The sequence below is a fragment of the Nicotiana tomentosiformis genome, chromosome 4 (assembly GCF_000390325.3).
Source record: "Nicotiana tomentosiformis chromosome 4, ASM39032v3, whole genome shotgun sequence".
In the NCBI taxonomy this organism is placed as follows: Eukaryota; Viridiplantae; Streptophyta; class Magnoliopsida; order Solanales; family Solanaceae; genus Nicotiana; species Nicotiana tomentosiformis.
The window spans coordinates 64,037,797-64,057,967 of NC_090815.1; the positions used below are offsets into that span (position 1 = coordinate 64,037,797).

A 20,171-nucleotide genomic window follows, 5' to 3' on the forward strand; every position below is an offset into this window, starting at 1 on the left:
AATAGATACATATATATGATGCATGCTGGACTCATTGGAATCACATTTTGAACCTTTCGGAGTGACGTAAGGTCGGTATCCTTCGTACACGTTATTAGGATTAACTCTTCATCAAGAATCTTATAAGAATCAGGAACTACCAACAACATTGATAATATAAGAATAAGAGAAGTAACATCAATATCAATCGTTTCATAAGAAGGGCAGCAATGTAAGTACTGCTAGCTTCTAAGAGTAGAGTATCTTTGGGAGCTCGTTCATTACATTATGTACAATTGGAGTCGTGCAAAAGAATGAAGGGGATAGCCTCACATACCTTGTATATACTGCCCAACCTCAAGCTATGCAAATGTCACGACTCCTTAGTCTACAATAAGAGAAATGACACTATCATTATCGTTTAAGCGTCGTAACTATTATGTATCGACCGCAACCTATTTTACGATGAAACGGACAGCACCTCCCCTATTTATATGACTTCCCACAAGTCAATAAAATCACAAAACAGCCCAAACAACATCATTAATAATCATATTGAGCCTCCAAAACAGTCCACCAACTAACAACATTACTACCAAGCCTTTCGATATATATTTCACAAGTTCTAGCATCAACGACTTAGCCACAATTGGATAATCTTAAATATATATAGAGTAAGAGGTTCCTTATCTTTAAACAGAAAGAACAACTCCAATTTGACCTTAATTTTCCACGAAATATCCCTTCAATTCTTCCACAAGAACAAGGAAGCAAAACTAGCAATTAATTCGGGTTTTTCGGCACTAGAATTACTTTAGAAGACTTGAAATCACCTAGGGTTGATATTAAAAATTTGAAGGTGTATTTACAGAACATAAAACACTTAAAACAACCTCCCACACGAGCTGGAACAACACAAAAATTAGCAACAACAAGAAGAACAAGAAACTTACTAGGGCCACGGGATTCCCGACATTTGATTTGTGTTGTTTGCCCTTTGTTTGGGTCTTGGATCATGAGAGAACCTTGAGAGACTGTTTTTAGGGTTATAAGGTCTGAATATACTGAAAAATAATGACTTAAAACGTGGTTGAGGTATTTTATATATGTCCATATGTCTTAAACCGCCTTTGTGGGCCCCATAGAGAGCAGCTTGGCGCACTCTCGCAAAAACACAAATATCTCTCTTTTTCGAGATCGTATCGACGAACGGTTTAATGCGTTGGAAACTAGACTCATAGATCTTCAATTTGATAGGTAGATCACCCCATAATTCCAAGCACATTGGGAGAAAAATGCAGTAACATTTGACCTAAAGTTTAAGTAAAATTATAAACCTAAGTTGCGACAACTTTTATCGACTTTTGTTTCATAACTCGCTTGACTTCAAGACTTATGATGCGGATATTATATGATTCAAATACATTAAAACAAGACCTCTTGGGACAGTTAATCACCTCTAGTGTTACCCGAAAATATGGGTTGCAACATCCTTGATTCGTTTAACTTCTAATACTTGTTAACCACTCTTATACACCCTTGTATCGTTTAAGACCAATAGGATTAACTTCTTATCATATCAAAGATAATCTCTTCTTGGATTTACGTCGACTAACTTACGGCGTGATCTATGGTATGCGAATTTGGGTTGTAACACCCTCTCCCCCTTAGGAACATTCGTCCTCGAATGTAAGGGTTTATGGGGTGTCTAACTCATCGTGGATTCCGACGGAGATTTCCGGCTGAGTTTCCCCTATAAAATGGACACTAGCCAAACTTGCAAGCAGTTAAACCCAACCCATGGCCTTACAAGACTATACAAAGCATTATGGATATGTACATTATCTGCATATCACCATTTTGTATTATAAAAAAGAGTATTCACAAGCTATTGCTTACCTCATAGAGCCGTTTCACCTTATAATGCGTCCTTCTTTCCCCCGGCATCCTCGTTATCTTCACTCTGGAATAGGTAAGGGTATTTAGACTTCATCTCCTCTTATGCTTCCCATGTCATTTCTTCTATATTCTTGTTCCTCCATAATACTTTGACGGAAGCTACATCCTTTGTTCTCAGCTTGCGGACTTGTCGATCTAATATAGCCACTGGCACTTCATCATATGATAGATCCTCTGTAACTTGTACATCTTTGATAGGGACGACCCGAGAAGGGTCTCCAATACATTTCCTCAACATAGATACATGGAATACCGGGTGGACAAATTCCAATTCGGATGGCAATTCTAACTTATAAGCAACCTGTCCAATTCGTTGAAGAATTTTGTACGGCCCAATATACCGCGGACTCAACTTACCTTTCCTCCCAAAACGCATAACACCCTTCATCGGTGAGATCTTCAGGAAAACCCAATCACCAACCTCAAATTCCAGATCACGACGTCGGACATCGGAATAAGACTTTTGCCTGCTTTGTGCCGTCCTCAGTCGCTCTTGTATCACTTTCACCTTCTCAATGGCTTGGTGAATCAAATCTGGCCCATATAATTCTGTCTCACCGACTTCGAACCATCCAACTAGTGATCTACATCTCCTCCCGTACAGTGCCTCATACGGGGCCATTTTAATACTGGAATGGTAGCTATTATTGTAGGCAAATTCTATAAGTGCCAGATGGTCATCCCAATTCCCCTTGAAATCTAGAACACATGCTCGTAGCATATCTTCAAGCGTCTGGATGGTACGTTCAGCCTGTCCGTCAGTCTGCGGATGGAATGCAGTGCTGAGATTTACTTGTGTGCCTAAACCCTTCTGAAAAGACCTCCAAAAGTTAGCCGTAAATTGAGCTCCTCGGTCTGATATAATAGATACCGGCACACCATGAAGCCTAACAATCTCCTTGATATACAACTTCGCATAATCTTCAGCCGTGTAAGTTGTCTTAACTGGTAGAAAATGGGCAGATTTTGTAAGTCGATCAACTATCACCCAGATGGAGTCAAACTTATGATAAGAGCGAGGTAATCCAATAATGAAGTCCATATTAATCACCTCCCATTTCCAGGTCGGAATCTCTATATTCTGAATCAATCCACTGGGTTTCTGATGCTCGATCTTTACTTGTTGACAATTAGGACACTGGGCTACAAATTCTGCAATAGACTTCTTCATGTTATCCCACCAATACTGCTCCTTAACGTCATGATACATCTTTGTCGAGCCAGGATGGATAGAATATCGGGACTGATGAATCTCAATCATAATCTTCTCTCGCAACCCTGCCACACTAGGCACACATAATCGGCCCTGGTATCTCAGTGTCCCATCTCCTCCGATCTTGAAAGCTGTAATCTTACACTGCTGAATTCCCTCTCTCAATCTTACTAAGGTAGGATCTTCATATTGCCGTGCTTTTACCTTGGCTACCAAAGATGATTCTGCTGTATTCTGGTACAGTAACACCTCCGTCATCAGAGTCCAACAATCTGATTCTCATATTGGCCAGCTGGTGAAGCTCTTTGGTCAACCCTTGTCTACCTGCCTCAATATGTATTAAGCTTCCCATTGACTTACGGCTGAGAGCGTCTGCCACAACATTGGCTTTACCGGGATGGTACAATATCTCGACGTCATAGTCTTTCAGTAATTCAAGCCACCTACGCTGCCTCAAATTCAACTCCTTCTGCTTGAAGATGTATTGTAAACTCTTGTGATCTGTGTAGATGTCAACATGGACGCCGTATAAGTAGTGCCGCCATATCTTCAAAGCATATATTACTGCAGCCAATTCCAAATCATGAGTCGGGTAATTCTTTTCATGCTTCTTCAATTGTCTTGATGCATAAGCAATCACCTTCCCATGTTGCATCAATACGCACCCCAAACCTATACCTGAGGCATCACAATATACCACATAACCTTCTGTTCCTTCTGGGAGAGTGAGCACCGGCGCAGATGTCAATCGATTCTTTAGCTCCTGAAAACTATGTTAACAAGCATCAGACCACTGGAACTTGGTAGCTTTCTGTGTTAACTTAGTCAATGGTGCTGATATAGAGGAAAACCCTTCTACAAACCGCCTATAATATCCTGCTAGCCCCAGGAAGCTGCGGACTTCTGACGGTGTTGTAGGTCTTGGCCAATTCTTCACTGCATCGATCTTCTGAGTGTCGACACTAATACCCTCATCAGATATCACATGGCCAAGGAATGCTACTGAGTTCAGCCAGAATTCACATTTAGAGAGCTTAGCATATAACTTATGATCTTGAAGGGTCTGTAATACTATCCGCAAGTGGCCCGCATGTTCCGCCTTCGAACGAGAATACACCAGAATGTCATCAATGAATACGATCACGAACACATTAAGATAGGGCCCGAATACACTATTCATGAGATCCATAAAAGCTGCTGGGGCATTTGTTAGCCCGAACGACATCACCAAGAACTCAAAGTGCCCATATCTTGTCCGGAAGGCCGTCTTTGGAATATCCTTCTCCTTAACCCTTACCTGATGATACCCTGAACGCAAGTCAATCTTAGAGAAATACTTGGCACCCTGGAGTTGGTCAAACAGGTCATCAATCCTTGGAAGTGGATACTTGTTCTTTATTGTAAACTTATTCAACTGTCGATAATCAATACACATCCTTAACGACCCATCTTTCTTCCACACGAACAAGACTGGTGCACCCCAAGGTGAAGTGCTAGGCCTAATGAAACCCTTATCCAGCAAGTCCTTCAACTGCGCCTTCAACTCTCGCAACTCTGCCGGGGCCATCCTGTATGGAGGGATAGAGATCGGTTGAGTGTCAGGCAACGCATCAATGCTAAACTCAATCTCCCTTTCAGGAGGAAGGCCTGGGAGTTCATCTGGGAAAACATCTGGAAATTCATTGACCACGGGGATTGATTGTAGAGTAGGCGGCTTCGCCTCCGCATCCCTAACGCGAACAAGATGATAAATGTAACCTTTTGAGATCATCTTCCTTGCCTTAAGATAGGAAATAAACCTACCTTTCGGCGTAGCAATGTTCCCCTTCCATTCAATGGCGGGTTCACAAGGAAACTGAAACCTAACCATCTTCGTACGACAGTCAACATTTGCATAGCATGAGGCCAACCAGTCCATTCCCATTATCACATCGAAATCAACCATTTCTAACTCAAATAAATTTGCCGAGGTTTGACGACTACAAATCATCACAGTGCAACCTTTATATACCCTTCTAGCAATCACAGAATCTCCTATCGGAGTGGATACCGCAAGTGGTTTACTTATCAATTCAGGTTCAATGCCAAACTTATTAGCCACAAAGGGTGTAACATATGATAAGGTAGATCCTGGATCAATTAGCGCATATACATCATAAGAAAACACAGACAATATACCTGTAACAACATCCGGAGATGACTCGAGATCTTGTCGACCTATTAGAGCATAGGTTCGATTTTGAGCACCACTCGAACTCGGCACTGAACCTCTACCTCTACCACGACCTGTCGACTGTTGAAAACCTTGTGCTAGAACCAGACACAGATCCAGTCAGTTGAGCCATACCACCACCTCCTCTGTTAGGATAATCCCGCATCATATGACCAGGCTGTCCGCAAGAATAGTACGCATCAGAACCTCGACGGCACAGTCCAAAGTGGCCCTTGCCGCACTGATCACAATGAGGTGTTGGGGTTCTCGTCTGACTAGTATCTCTATGAAATTGTGAGCCTGATGCCCTCGAACTCTGACCGGAACTAGAATAGGTAAATCGATCATACCGAGGCCTCTGAAACTATGGAGGAGCACTAGCTACAGGTGGCGCCGAACTCCTCGAAGATTGGGGCCTGATACTGCCTCTGAACTCATCAGAATACCCTGCAAATCTCGCCCTCTTATGCTGGCCCCTATCCTGCTCCCTATCTGCCCTTTGCTGGCGCTTACGATCCTCTAGGGTCTGGGCATAAGCCTGAATACGGGAAATATCCATGCCCTCTACCAAGGAGGCTGTTGTGCACTCATTTATCAGATGTGGTCCCAACCCGTTCACGAACAGATGCACCCTATCACTCATCTCGGACACCATATGGGGAGCATACCTTGCTAAAGAATCAAACTGTATACTATACTCTCGTACACTCATATTACCCTGTCGAAGGTTCAAGAACTTATCAGCTCTAGCTCGTCGTATCTCAACTGGCAAGTAGTGACGAAGAAAGGCCTCAGAAAATTCCTTCCACATGGCTGGAGGAGCGTTCGGACCCCTAGATCTCTCCCAACTATCATACCAGAAAATCGCTAAATCCCGTAACCGATAAGAAGCCAACTCTACTGCCTCCGTATCACTAGCATGCATAACCCGCAATGTACGTTGAACCTGATTAATAAATGTTTGTGGATCCTCCTTGGGGTCTGATCCGGTAAACATTGGAGGGTCTAGATTAATAAAATCATGAACTCTCGCACTAACCGGTTTATCAGCAGCACCGGTATTCTGCCTCTGAGCCTGAGCAGCTACCAAACTAGTCAACAACTGCACCGCACTGCGCATGTCATGGTCTGTAGTGCCAGACGGGGGAACTCGATGTACTGGGTGCCTCCTAATATCCTCTGGAGGAGACGGAGAGGTATGAGACGGCATCTCACTCTGAGCCTCACTTTGGCCTGCTCTGGCTGGAGGCACCTGAATGTTACCCTCTCCCACAGCTGTATCAAGCCGTTTACTAATCGCTTGCTTCCTAGTCGAAGGCATCGCTGAAAGAAAATAAGGTGAATATTAGATATGAACACTTACGACTCAACTCTACGCACGATCTAGATTCAGGAAGAAGGTAACAACCCTAGATGTCACGTAGCCTCCTGATTATAAATGTGGCACGCTATACATCCATAATCAAAACTCTACTAGACACGGCACACAAACATCCCCTAGGACAGACTTGCTCTGATACCAAGTTTGTCATGACCCAACTGGAAGGTCATGACTAGAACCCGGCCATACTTGCCGAGCACCAACGTACATTTTATCTAACCTTCCTTATTATCTTTAAGGGCCGACAAGACCAATATAAATGAAAGACATGGATCATGAACATCCAACAATGAAAGATAATGTCATGAACATACGTAACATGGGACGACAAGACTGTCAAGAAACTATATATAAGGTACGAGCTACCATGGTGCCATGAAAGACTATACAACAAAAATCAGCCGACAAGGCATTCCAAACCATACATGAGTCGACACCTGTCTATGAGCCTCTAAAAGAACATAAGTGCTACAACATTGCCGGAACAGGGCCCCGACATACCCATAATGTCTATAACAAAAATGCATACCAAGACCACGGCAAGTCCGGAGAAAGGATCTTGCCAATAACGCTGAACCGGATAGCCTACTGTGATGGGGGAGCTGCGTCTACCCGTCTATCAGGACCTGCAGCACGACATGCAGCGTCCACAAATAAAAAGGACGTCAGTACGAATAAAGTACTGAGTATGTAAGGCAGAATAGCATAAGTAAGAACAATAATGTAAACAGTGATAGGGAATATACAACCTGTGACATCTGGGTACCTCTGAGGGCTACTGACATGAAATACATGATACATACATATATATATATACATAAACGTTTAAAACATATGCCTTTGTGGGCATCATCATCATCATATCGTACCCGGCCATAATAGGCTCGGTAAAACGTACCCGGCCATCATAGGGCTCGGTAGAATCGTACCCGGCCACGTGGAGCTCGGTAAAACCCAACTGATCAGTGGTTGCACAATAGGTGCCATACCCGGCCGACTATAGCGCGGCTCGGTAGAGTAAAATAGATACATATATATGATGCATGCTGGACTCATTGGAATCACATTTTGAACCTTTCGGAGTGACGTAAGGTCGGTATCCTTCGTACACGTTATTAGGATTAACTCTTCATCAAGAATCTTATAAGAATCAGGAACTACCAACAACATTGATAATATAAGAATAAGAGAAGTAACATCAATATCAATCGTTTCATAAGAAGGGCAGCAATGTAAGTACTGCTAGCTTCTAAGAGTAGAGTATCTTTGGGAGCTCGTTCATTACATTATGTACAATTGGAGTCGTGCAAAAGAATGAAGGGGATAGCCTCACATACCTTGTATATACTGCCCAACCTCAAGCTATGCAAATGTCACGACTCCTTAGTCTACAATAAGAGAAATGACACTATCATTATCGTTTAAGCGTCGTAACTATTATGTATCGACTGCAACCTATTTTACGATAAAACGGACAGCACCTCTTCTATTTATATGACTTCCCACAAGTCAATACAATCACAAAACAGCCCAAACAACATCATTAATAATCATAGTGAGCCTCCAAAATAGTCCACCAACTAACAACATTACTACCAAGCCTTTCGATATATATTTCACAAGTTCTAGCATCAACGACTTAGCCACAACTTGGATAATCTTAAATATATATAGAGTAAGAGGTTCCTTACCTTTAAACAGAAAGAACAACTCCAATTTGACCTTAATTTTCCACGAAATATCCCTTCAATTCTGCCACAAGAACAAGGAAGCGAAACTAGCAATTAATTCGGGTTTTTCGGCACTAGAATTACTTTAGAAGACTTGAAATCACCTAGGGTTGATATTAAAAACTTGAAGGTGTATTTACAGGACATAAAACACTTAAAACAACCTCCCACACGAGCTGGAACAACACAAAAATCAGCAACAACAAGAAGAACAAGAAACTTACTAGCGCCACGGGATTCCCGACATTTGATTTGTGTTGTTTGCCCTTTGTTTGGGTCTTGGATCATGAGAGAACCTTGAGAGACTGTTTTTAGGGTTATAAGGTCTGAATATACTGAAAAATAATGACTTAAAACGGGGTTGAGGTATCTTATATATGTCCATATGTCTTAAACCGCCTTTGTGGGCCCCATAGAGAGCAGCTTGGCGCACTCTCGCGAAAACGCAAATATCTCTCTATTCCGAGATCGTATCAACGAACAGTTTAATAAGTTGGAAATTAGACTCATAGATTTTCAATTTAATAGGTAGATCACCCCATAATTCCAAGCATATTAGGAGAAAAATGCAGTAACATTTGACCTAAAGTTTAAGTAAAATTATAAACCTAAGTTGCGACAACTTTTATCGACTTTTGTTTCATAACTCGGTTGACTTCAAGACTTATGATACGGATATTATATGATTCAAATACATTAAAACAAGACCTCTTGGGACAGTTAATCACCTCTAGTGTTACCCGAAAATACGGGTTACAACATCCTTGATTCGTTTAACTTCTAATACTTGTTAACCACTCTTATTCACCCTTGTATCATTTAAGACCAATAGGATTAACTTCTTATCATATCAAAGATAATATCTTCTTGGATTTACATCGATTAACTTACGGTGTGATCTATGGTATGCGAATTTGGGTTGTAACAATTCATTTTGCTGGTAAGACTATTCACCAATATTATTCCCTCTTTCTAACAGAATGTCCAGTTAGATCATGGTTTGTTTTCTAATTTAAGCAATACTTATTTGACTTCTTTTAAAGTGATCACTTGATGCTGTGATGTGGAGTGAACTTGTAAGAATTTATTCTTATATAGTATTGACCTCAGATAGTATTGATCTGTCACTCTAAACTTTAATAGAGTATTATACAGTGTTATACTATAAGAATTTATTCTCATAGTATTGATCTCAAATAGTAATAATATATGCAGTGACTTCTTATACAATATTGATCTTAAAGTTAGTTCTGGTAGTATCTTTTGGAAGGAAAGATGGGCAAGGAATGAAACTATATGTCAGTTTTTTGCTTGGTAAACAGAAAAGAAGGCATTCTGATGTCAACTTGCTATTCCCTTTAGAAAGCATTCTGATGTCTTATTAAATAAAGAACTCTAATATCTTGTTTATTTTAATATTAAATAGGAACATGGATAATCTAAAGCGTGATTGGATGTACAAAATGTTGGATGGCCGAGGGGGTATTAATTCAAGTTTCATAATTGGTGTGAACAAGTTTTTCCAGTTTTCTTCTTCTCAGTGCAGTCGCATGAGTGGTGACGATGTTAGATGTCCATGTAAAAAATATCACAGCATTAAATACATGGATGTTGAAACTGTTAAATTGCACCTTTATCAGTATGGATTTGTTGAGAACTATTTTTTTTGGAAGTATCAAGGAGAAAAAAATGTGATCAGTGAGATGTCTTCTAGTGGTGATTTGCATGGTGGCGCTCAGCCTGAATCAGGATATGAGAATCCATATCGACAAATAGTCTTGGATGTAGTTGGACCCAATTTTGGCTATGGTTTGAGCTGGCAGTCTTATAATAATACTGAACCTGAGTCGTCTCATTCTTATGAACCTTCAATGGAGGCGGAGCCTAATCCTTCAATGGAGGAGTAGCCAAATCTTGAGTGCCAAAGATTTTATGATTTTTTACAAGCTGCTGATGCAAAATTATACCCTGGTTCTTCTCTCTCTCAACTCGTAGTAGTTTCCAGGATGCTGTAACGACCCGGCCGGTCATTTCGAGAGTTATAGTCCCGTTTTCCTTATTTCTGCTTCATTTTGTGTCCTTAAGCTATATTATGTTATACCAGGTTAGTTGGTTCGGGTCCGGAGTGATTTCAGAGTGAATTGAGATATTTAGTCTTTTATTTAGAAGCTTAAGTTAGAAAAGTCAACCAAATGTTGACTTATGTATAAATGATCTCGGAATTAAATTCTGATAGTTTCATTTGCTTTGTTAGGTGATTTAGGACTTAGGAGCGTGTTCGGAATGAGATTTGGAGGTCCGTAGTGGAATTAGGCTTGAATTAGCGAAAGTTGGAAATTTGGCGATTTCGGTCGGTAGTGGAAAATTTGATATCGGGATTGGAATGGATTTTCGGAAATTGGAGTAGGTTCTTGGTGTCATTTGTGACGTGTGTGTAAAATTTGAGGTCATTCGGACGTGGTTTGGTAGGTTTCGGTATCGTTTGTGGAATTCGGAAGTTTAAAAGTTCTTAGGCTTGAATCCGAGGGTAAATTGGTATTTTGATGTTGTTTTGAGTGGTTCGAAGGCTCGACTAAGTTTGTATGTTATTATATGACTTGTTGGTATGGTTTGTTGAGGTCCCGAGGGGCTCGGGGTGATTCCGGGTGGTTAACGGATTGATTGAAGTTGCAAAAATGCAGCTGAAGCTGCTGCTAATGGTATTTCCGCACCTGCATAGGGGGAGCCGCAGGTGTGCTTGGTAAGCCGCAGATGCGAACATGGAGGACCTGGGCTGGAACCACAGGTGCATAGAAGTGGTCGCATCTGCGAGCCCGTAGATGCGAGGGTGAGTCGCAGATGCAGAATTGAAGAGTTTGGTTGTTTCCGCAGAAGCGGAGGGAAATGCGCAGGTGCGCGTTCGCAGGCGCGAGACCTGGGATGCAGGTGCGGGGCCAGTGCGTTAAGTGAGTTTCTGCAGAAGCGGAGTTCCCAACCGCAGAAGCGGCTCCGCAGGTGCGGATATTGGACCGTAGGTGCGGTTTTGCTGGGCCGAAAGTGTAAAAAGGGGACTTCGAGATTTTTCCTCATTTTCATAATTTGGAACACGGACTTTGGAGCTTTTGGAGCTATTTTTGGAAGGAAATTCGAGGGATAACACTGAGGTAAGTTCCTTGAGCCTAATTATCCTTAGCTATGGTGTTTTCCCGTTGATTTCTCACCTAATTAGTAGGAATTTTAAAGTGAAATAGAGGGTTAGGGCTTGGGATTTTGGAGAGTGTAATTTGAGGTTTTGAGGGACCAAATGATATCGGATTTTGATAAATTTAGTATGGGTAGACTCGGAAGTGAATGGGCTTTCGGGTTTTGTAACTTTTGTTGAATTTCGAGTTGTGGGCCCGAGGGTCGGGTTTGAGTGAATTTCGGGATTTGGCCCATAATTTGGTATTTTCCTTGTGGAATTCATTCTGTAGCTCATATTGATCGTATTTTATTGCTTGTGGCTAGATTCGGGTCATTCGGAGGCCGGTTCGAGAGGAAAGGGCATTTCGGAGTGGGAGTTCTACGCTGTTGAGGTAAGTAACAGTTATAAATCTGATCCTGAGGGTATGAAACCCTAGACTTTGTATCATGTAATTATTTTGGAGGTGACGCACATGCCTGGTGCTGGACGTGTGGGCGTGCACCGAGGGGATCGTGACTTGGTCCGTCCCGTGGAAACTGTAAAGTTGAATAACTTATTGTTAGCTATGTGCTCTCTATGTGTTGTGGAAATTTGACTATAAGTTATGTTAGAAACCATGTTTAGGCTATATGTTGGTATTGTTAGGACCCACAGAGGTCGTGTACATATTGAACTATCTTCTTAATTGTTGTTTTGTACTCAGTCACAGTTTACTTGATTATGTTATCCCAATCTCTATTATTCATTATTGATGCATCATATAATTGTTGTTGGGCTGATTTCATGATATCTGAGAGCCCGAGAGAGTAGAGAGATTTATGACTGAGTGAAGCCGAGGGACTATTTGTGAGATATTATTATAGCACGTGAGTTGTCCGTGCAACACGTGAGTTATCCGTGCGTATCCAGATATTATACTATAGCACGTGAGTTGTCCGTGCGGATCCAGATATTTATACTATGGCACGTGAGTTATCCGTGCAGATTATAGCGCTTGGGCTGTAGAAACCCCTCATGAGTCTGAACACGCCAGTGAGCGCGGGTACCCATTGAGTGTGAGTGCTGAGGGTTGAGAGCCGAGTGGTTGAGTTGTTGTGACGAGTGGAGTGGCTATTGCCCCTGATAGGCTGTACTTGCTTTTCATTTATTATTGCACTTAGTTGCCATTTGTCATTGCTGTGAAATTTTCTGAAAGATTTTATATCCGGATTACATGAACTTGAATTGTATAAATTGATTTGACTTGAACTGCTGGATTTGAAAGCATGTCTCTTCTTGCTGGAATTATTGAAAGTGAACTATAACTGTGTAACTCGTCACTATCTTCAGCTCCTTATTTATTATTGTTACTTGCTGAGTTGGTTGTACTCATACTACACCCTGCAGTTCGTGTGCAGATCCAGATATTTTCGGACATAGCGGGTGTTGATTCTTTTGCGCAGTTGTTTTCTCCGGAGATTTTTTAGGTAGCTACCGTGTTATGCAGATCTTGCCTCTTCTTCCCTATCTTCTTGTTTACTGTATTTGGTCTTAGACTATGATAGATCGTATTTTCCCGACTTGTATTCATAATAGATGCTCATGTACTCAATGACACCGGATTTTGGGAGTGTTTACATATATAATTGTAAGTTTTTCTTCCGCTAAATTTAGATATTATATTTTCAAACTTAAAAGATGTGGTGGTTCATTGGGATTGTCGGCTTGCCTAGTATTGAGATAGGTGCCATCACGACGGGTGTGATTTGGGTCATGATAGATGTTAAATATTAAAATGGAGAATACTTTATCATAAAGAGGCTATAACCAAATGATGCAATTGTTGAAAGAGGCTTTACCATAAGATAACACAATGCTTGATAACCATTATGAGACCAAGAAGCTAGTGCGTAGCTTGGGTTTTCCAGTTGAAAAGATTGATTGTTGTAATTCTGGATGTATGTTGTATTGGGGTGAAGATGAGGACCTCACATCTTGTAAGTTTTGTGGCCACCAGAGGTACAAACGTCGTGTCGGTTCTCGTAAGAGGAAATTAATCCCTTACAAGAAAATGTATTATTTTCCTTTGATTCCTTGATTACGGAGATTATATGCTTCTCATGCTACAACCACTGATATGAGATGACATCATGAGCACATACAAGAGGAGGGCATAATGCGTCATCCATCAGACTGTAAGGCTTGGAAGCACTTCAATGAAACTCATCCCCTTTTTGCTGTTGAACCAAGAAATGCGACGTTGGGACTATGTACTGATGGTTTTCAGTCCTTTGGTCATTCAGGGAGGAAATACTCTTCATGGCCAGTGATTTTCACTTTATACAATTTGCCTCCAGGGATGTGTATAAAAGAGGAGTACATGTTCTTAAATTTCATTGTTCCAAGGCCAAACAACCCTAAACAAAAAAATAATGTTTATCTACAACCTTTAATAATGAAATTGACCTTGTTGTGGGAGACGGGTGTAGAAACATTTGACATCTCAAAAAAGCAAAATTTTCAATGAAGGGTCATTTTGATGTGGACAATCAATGACTTTCCAGCATATTCAATGATATCTTGATGTAGTACTGCCGGTAACTTAACATGTCCTTATTGTATAGAGGAAGCACAATCCTTTAGATTGCGTCATGGTGGGAAAATAACTTGGTTTGACAGTCATAGAATGTTTCTTGACCAAAATCATCCTTTTAGGAGAGATCGTAAAAACTTTCATAAAGGTTAGACTGTCAGAAGGCTACCACCACCCCTTAGAATAGGAGAGGAAATCTTGAACCAAATTTGTGAGTTGGGACTGAGGAAAATAACTGAGCTAGATGCACAAGAAGTTAATGGGAGAATTTCTAGGTCTTGTGGATGGAAAAAGAGAAGCATCTTTTGGGATTTGCCTTATTGGAGCTCTAAGATGATCCGACATAATCTTGATGTCATGCATATTGAGAAGAATGTCTATGATAATGTATTTAACACAGTTCTTAATGTTGATGGCAAAACAAAAGACAATCCAAAGGCACGTGAAGATATGGTAAACTATTGCGATCGATCGCAATTGGCAAAGAATCCCATTGATGGAAACTATCCCAAAGTTGTATATACAATAGAGAAGAATGAAAAAATGGTCTTGTTCGATTGGTTGGAAAATTTGAAGTTTCCAGATGGGTATGTTTCGAATTTGAGTCGATACCTAGAAACAGACAAGTATAAATTATTTGGTATGAAAAGTCATGATTGCCATGTGTTCATGCAACGATTAATGCATATTGCCTTTCGTGAGCTACTTCCTAATAACGTGTGGCAAGCACTTGCGGAATTGAGCTTATTTTTTAAGGATCTCACCTCGACTATTCTTCGAGTGGTGGACATGGAGAGATTAGAGGCAGACATCCCATAGATCTTGTGTAAGTTAGAGCGTATATTTCCTCGTGGATTCTTTAACTCAATGGAACATGTGGTTGTACACCTTCCATTCGAAGCAAGGATTGTTGGACCTGTACAATGTAGATGGATGTATCCTTTTGAAAGGTTATGAATTTTTTATGATCTTATTATGGCAAGTATGCTACACATGACTTTATGAATTTAATAGTCTATCCATTTACTTGTATAGGTACCTTCGAACTCTTAAAAAAATGATAAGGAACAAAGCTAGTGTTGAGGGTTCAATTTCTAAAGCATACTTGATGATGGAATCAACACAATTATTTTCTCATTATTTTGAACCTCATGTCATGACACGTAATTATAATATGGCCCGCAATGATGATGAGGTGTTATGGAAGATCTTAAAGGAAACTTATTAATATTCACCCATCCAGGCCGACTATGGGGAGAAGGAAAAAAGAGAAGTTTGTCCCTCGAAGAACTCAAGGCAGCCCAAACTTATATTCTACTAAATTGTGTAGAGGTTGAGCCATTTGTAAGGTATTATTTTTTAATAATAATAATTATATCCATATATTTTGAGTCCGTATTTAACTTATTTTGTTGCAATGAAGTATGTACATACAACGGTTGCAATAAGAATTCCCCAATCTATCTTAGGATCAGATAAATGAGAGTCTCGAAACGTATTTTGCTATATGGTTCAAGGAATATGTAAGACTATAAAAATCATTATCTTTTAAGCAATTATGCACTTGAATTGGCTTGTTATATTTAACAAAGTCTTATAATTATTTTGAAATAGGTTCGATGCAACCACATTGAGAACCAATTCTTGCGTAGTCTTGCTCATGGACCATTAATAAGCACGAAATGTTATCCGGTGTGTTTTGTTAATGGATTCAAATTTTACACGGAATGTCATGGTAGTGCAAGATCAACAATTAATAGTGGAGTTTGTATCTCGGATCCAAATGTTGGTGACTACTATGGATGGATACAAGAGATTATAAAAGTGGAATACCGCGAAGAACCTTTAAAGCAAACTGTGTTATTCAAGTGTGAATGGTTTGATCAAACTGTGAATGTTGGTGTCAAGGAGAATAATCAATACAAATTAGTTGATGTGAACCATCGCCATCGCTTTAGAAAGTATGAACCTTTTATTCTTGTGATGCAAGCAACTCAAGTGTGTTATGTGCCTTATCCTAGCACGAAAAGGGACAATGATGATTGGATAGATGTATTGAAAGTTAAGCCTCGGGATGTTATTGAACTTCCTGATGAGGCAATAACATCATCTCCAGAACCAAATCTTCCATTCCAAGTTGAAGAAGTTGAAGTCCATTTGATAGATATGAATTTCACCACTGATGAGAATATAATCTTGCATGATCCAAATGGGATGTAATTGAAATGGATGAACCCATTGATGATGGATTATTAATAGAGAATCAAGAATTCGAAGAAGAATCTTCAGAAGACGAGTATGAAACTGAGGATGAAAATGAGGAGGATGATGAGGAAGAGTTTGAAGAAGAAACAGATGATGACTAGGGTGTTGATAAAAATACACTACTATATTTTTATTGAGTTTTGTTTTTCTAGTAATCTATGTGGTATGTTATAAGTTATGTATCTATTTTGTAGTATAATCTATAGAGACTCAAATCGAACATCACGTTTGTAGTAATCTAAATGGTATATTACACTTCTAGCTTACGTTGTGTTGTGCCTCTTTTTACATTAGTTTGACTCTTTTTTTGTAGCAGTAGAATAATATTTATTATCAACTTAATAGTATTACCTGATTAATCTGTCTAAATTCAGAATTAATTGGAGCCAATATCGTTGTATTTTGGTCTAAAGAAGTTATCAAATTCAACAATTCAGTGAATAGTTCAAGCATGGATAGTGCAGGTATTTTTTTATTGTGTTATGTCTTTTTGTATCAATTTAATAGTGTCTTTCTGATATTGTCTTTAGCAAAACATTTTATTTTGAAGCTTCATATGCCATATGTTATTTAGATATGCTTTGTTTCATATCCTTCTTTTATTTATTTATTTTGTAGATATGCCTCAAGGTAGAGGTCGAAGTAGCGCAGACCATGTAGGTAAATCTTTAGTTAGGGGTAATTTTGCGACTCGTGAAAATATGCCTTTTGTTCCCATTCCCACAGTTAGTCCTCAACAAGATGGTACGAGTTCCTTAGGTGGACCAAATCATATCAATCAAGTTCAAATATTAGGTCCTAGTAGTATGCCACATATTCAAACATTAGGCCATGGTAGTACCCCATCCATTAATTTGGAACCATCTCCAAAATACCCATAATCAGAGCAACACAATAGGCGAGGGTACATCTTCTCAAAGCAACATAATAGGCGAAGCTATGTGTAGTAGTACCCGTGGGCCGCAGACGCTTCTTACTATTTCTCCTACAGGGTTAGTCCTTACTTGTACTATTAATTTTGGTATATTTTTATTGATATATGGTATGACTTTAAATAATGTCTTCTAATTTGTTCAGGTTAGAGCCTTCTCGAGAATGCTCTGAGTGTATAACTAATTCTTTCAAGTATGAATCTGATCCTAATGGAGTCAACTGGAAAAGCATCTCAGATGAGATAAAAAAGTTTTATTTTGGAGAATTCAATGTATAATCCATCACAACTAAATTTAGAAAGTATATTAACTTTTATATGTAACTTATTAATGTTATTACTTTATAAAATTATTTCAGAAGGCCTTCTACTGGGATTCTTCCATTGATAGTGCTGTGCGGAACCAATGGGAGTGTAGGGCAACAAAAAGATATAGTGATTTCATTAGCAAACTAAAATCAAATGGGGTGCAACGAGACTCTATTCAAAATAATGTGTGGCAAAGTTGGATGAGACTTTGGAAAGATCCTAAGTGTGTTGAAAAGTCAAAAATAAATGCAAAAACTCGTTGTGCTGGGAACGGAGTTGCCACTGGGACTCACACAGGTGGCTCTATCAGTGTTGGGGAGCATCGCAAGAGACTTGTTAGTGTATATAAAATATCTGAAAATCTCATTTAAGTTTGCTCTAATTCGAATCTGAATCTCATTTAAGTAGGTTACCTGTAGTTGTGAGTTGCGGATTGTCTCTTATTCTATTTTTAATATTTTGTGCTTGAAATTATGGTTTGAGAATTTATTTTTGAAAAATATAGGTTATCTAAGTGTGCCGAGATTGAACATAGCAGCAATAGTAACTCGATCACCTGTTAATTGTTGTACATTCATCTGCCCTTGCACTTTATTAATTTTCCCAATACCATTAGTGTGTTGCCCAGCTTTTATAGGAATATCATTAGTAACTTTAACTCCTTGCTAACCTGATTCAGAAGCATCAGTTATTTTTGCTGGAACTGCACCAGATTTGCCTAAGAAGTCAAGCACCTGCATCAGTTACATCCCGCATTTCGTACATTAAAGTTTCGTCATAAGTTAATCGACGTAAGCTCGGAAATGAGATTATTTTTAAGGTTATAAGTATTTATGTTATTTGTAACAAGTGATAAGTGAGTGCCGTGAAGATTAGAGGGTAAACAAATCAAAGAATGAGTATTCGTTGAAGTTTGTCAATTTGGGATAAAATACGGTCCAAGCTATAATACCTGGTATTTATGGACTAGTGCCACACAAGGTACCACATGACCATGATAGTAAGGTATATAAAGTTTGTTAAAAGTTATTAGTATTTTAAGTAATTTGAGATAATTCTTAATTATGTGGATAATTGGATAGATATGGATTTTTGGTGGGAGATTAATATGTAATTGGAAATTGGTGGATAAGTTTGGTGGAAACATTACTCCAACGTGGCAGCAAGGGGTTAAATGGTTAAGACTAAAAAAAATGACTCTTGGGCTATATGGCTAGGCGGCATGTTTGAGGGGATTTTGTCAAAATAATCCTTATAAAAGTGGGGCCCACAAACCCACAATTATAAGAGACCTTCTTACCTCATTAAGGTGTGATGTTAGGTTTGCTAAGTAATGGATGAAGCTCAAACAATTCATTAAAGAGAGATATCATACGAATTTGCAATAGCAACATGATTTGCTACAACAAAATTCATACGAGACTACATAATGTAATAGCAACGCGATTTGCAATTCTAAGGGAGTACGGTGCAATCTTTCTCAAGAATATCATACGGATTTTTCCCTATTTCGATCTCGCCGTTACATATTTCGTCGCGATTGATGCGTGTTAGAGGAATTATCAAGAGAATCGGGTCAGGTATGTTAAGGCTATCCCTTCTTTCCTTTTGGCATGATCCATATGATACAAACAAAATGAGTAAACGCACAACTTTATTAAATAGCTCTATTCATAGAAGTACTAGGAATGCCTATGTTCTTGATTCCCAATGTGTTCTATTAATATATTATTTGTTCATGGGTTTTAGAAAAATACGTAAGTTGATAAAGTTTATCCGAAAGATCTTATTGACTTACTTCATTATGCATTGCATTCATTTATACATATACATTGACCCATGAACATATGGCATTATATACGCGTATATTATATGTATATGGGATATGAAAAAAGGTTACGGCGTTATATACGCACTGCCACTTGATTAGTTGGTATACGTGATGATTTCGCCCACAGAGGCCGAGATGATATGACGGGATGCCCTTAGAGGCTGGATGATTTTATGTACACATATACCTATGCATGATACGAAATTTATATGCACATGCATGACTTTATAAATATTTCAGAATTCAAAAAGTTATTTATACTTACGGGCGGATTCCTATACTCCATGTTTCATTTATGTCGTTTATGTACTCATTTTCATGACATTACATACTCGGTACATTATTCGTACTGACATCCCTTTTTACTGGGGATGCTGCATTTCATGCCCGCAGGTGCAGGTAGATAGGCTGACGGTCCCCCTTTTTAGGATCCTTGATCAGCGAGAGTTGGTGTGCTCCACTTGATCCGAAGCTGTTACTAGTTTTCGTACGCTGTTTTTGGTATGTAGATATTGGTACGATGGGGCCCAATACCGTCCTTTATACGGTTGTACACTATATTAGAGGTCTGTAGACAGTCATGTATAGTTGGATAGTATGTGGCCTTGTCGGCTTTAAATTTTGGA

General features: G+C 39.4%; 1 long non-coding RNA gene across 1 annotated transcript; it reads left to right on the forward strand.

Annotated features, from left to right (window-relative positions):
* Positions 1–15,418: 15,418 nt before the first annotated feature.
* On the forward strand, positions 15,419–18,065 carry LOC104120556 (uncharacterized). The gene is made up of 4 exons (XR_691686.4): positions 15,419–15,558; positions 15,633–15,732; positions 15,824–15,893; positions 17,991–18,065. It is a non-coding gene; the product is annotated as an uncharacterized lncRNA (long non-coding RNA).
* Positions 18,066–20,171: the final 2,106 nt, after the last annotated feature.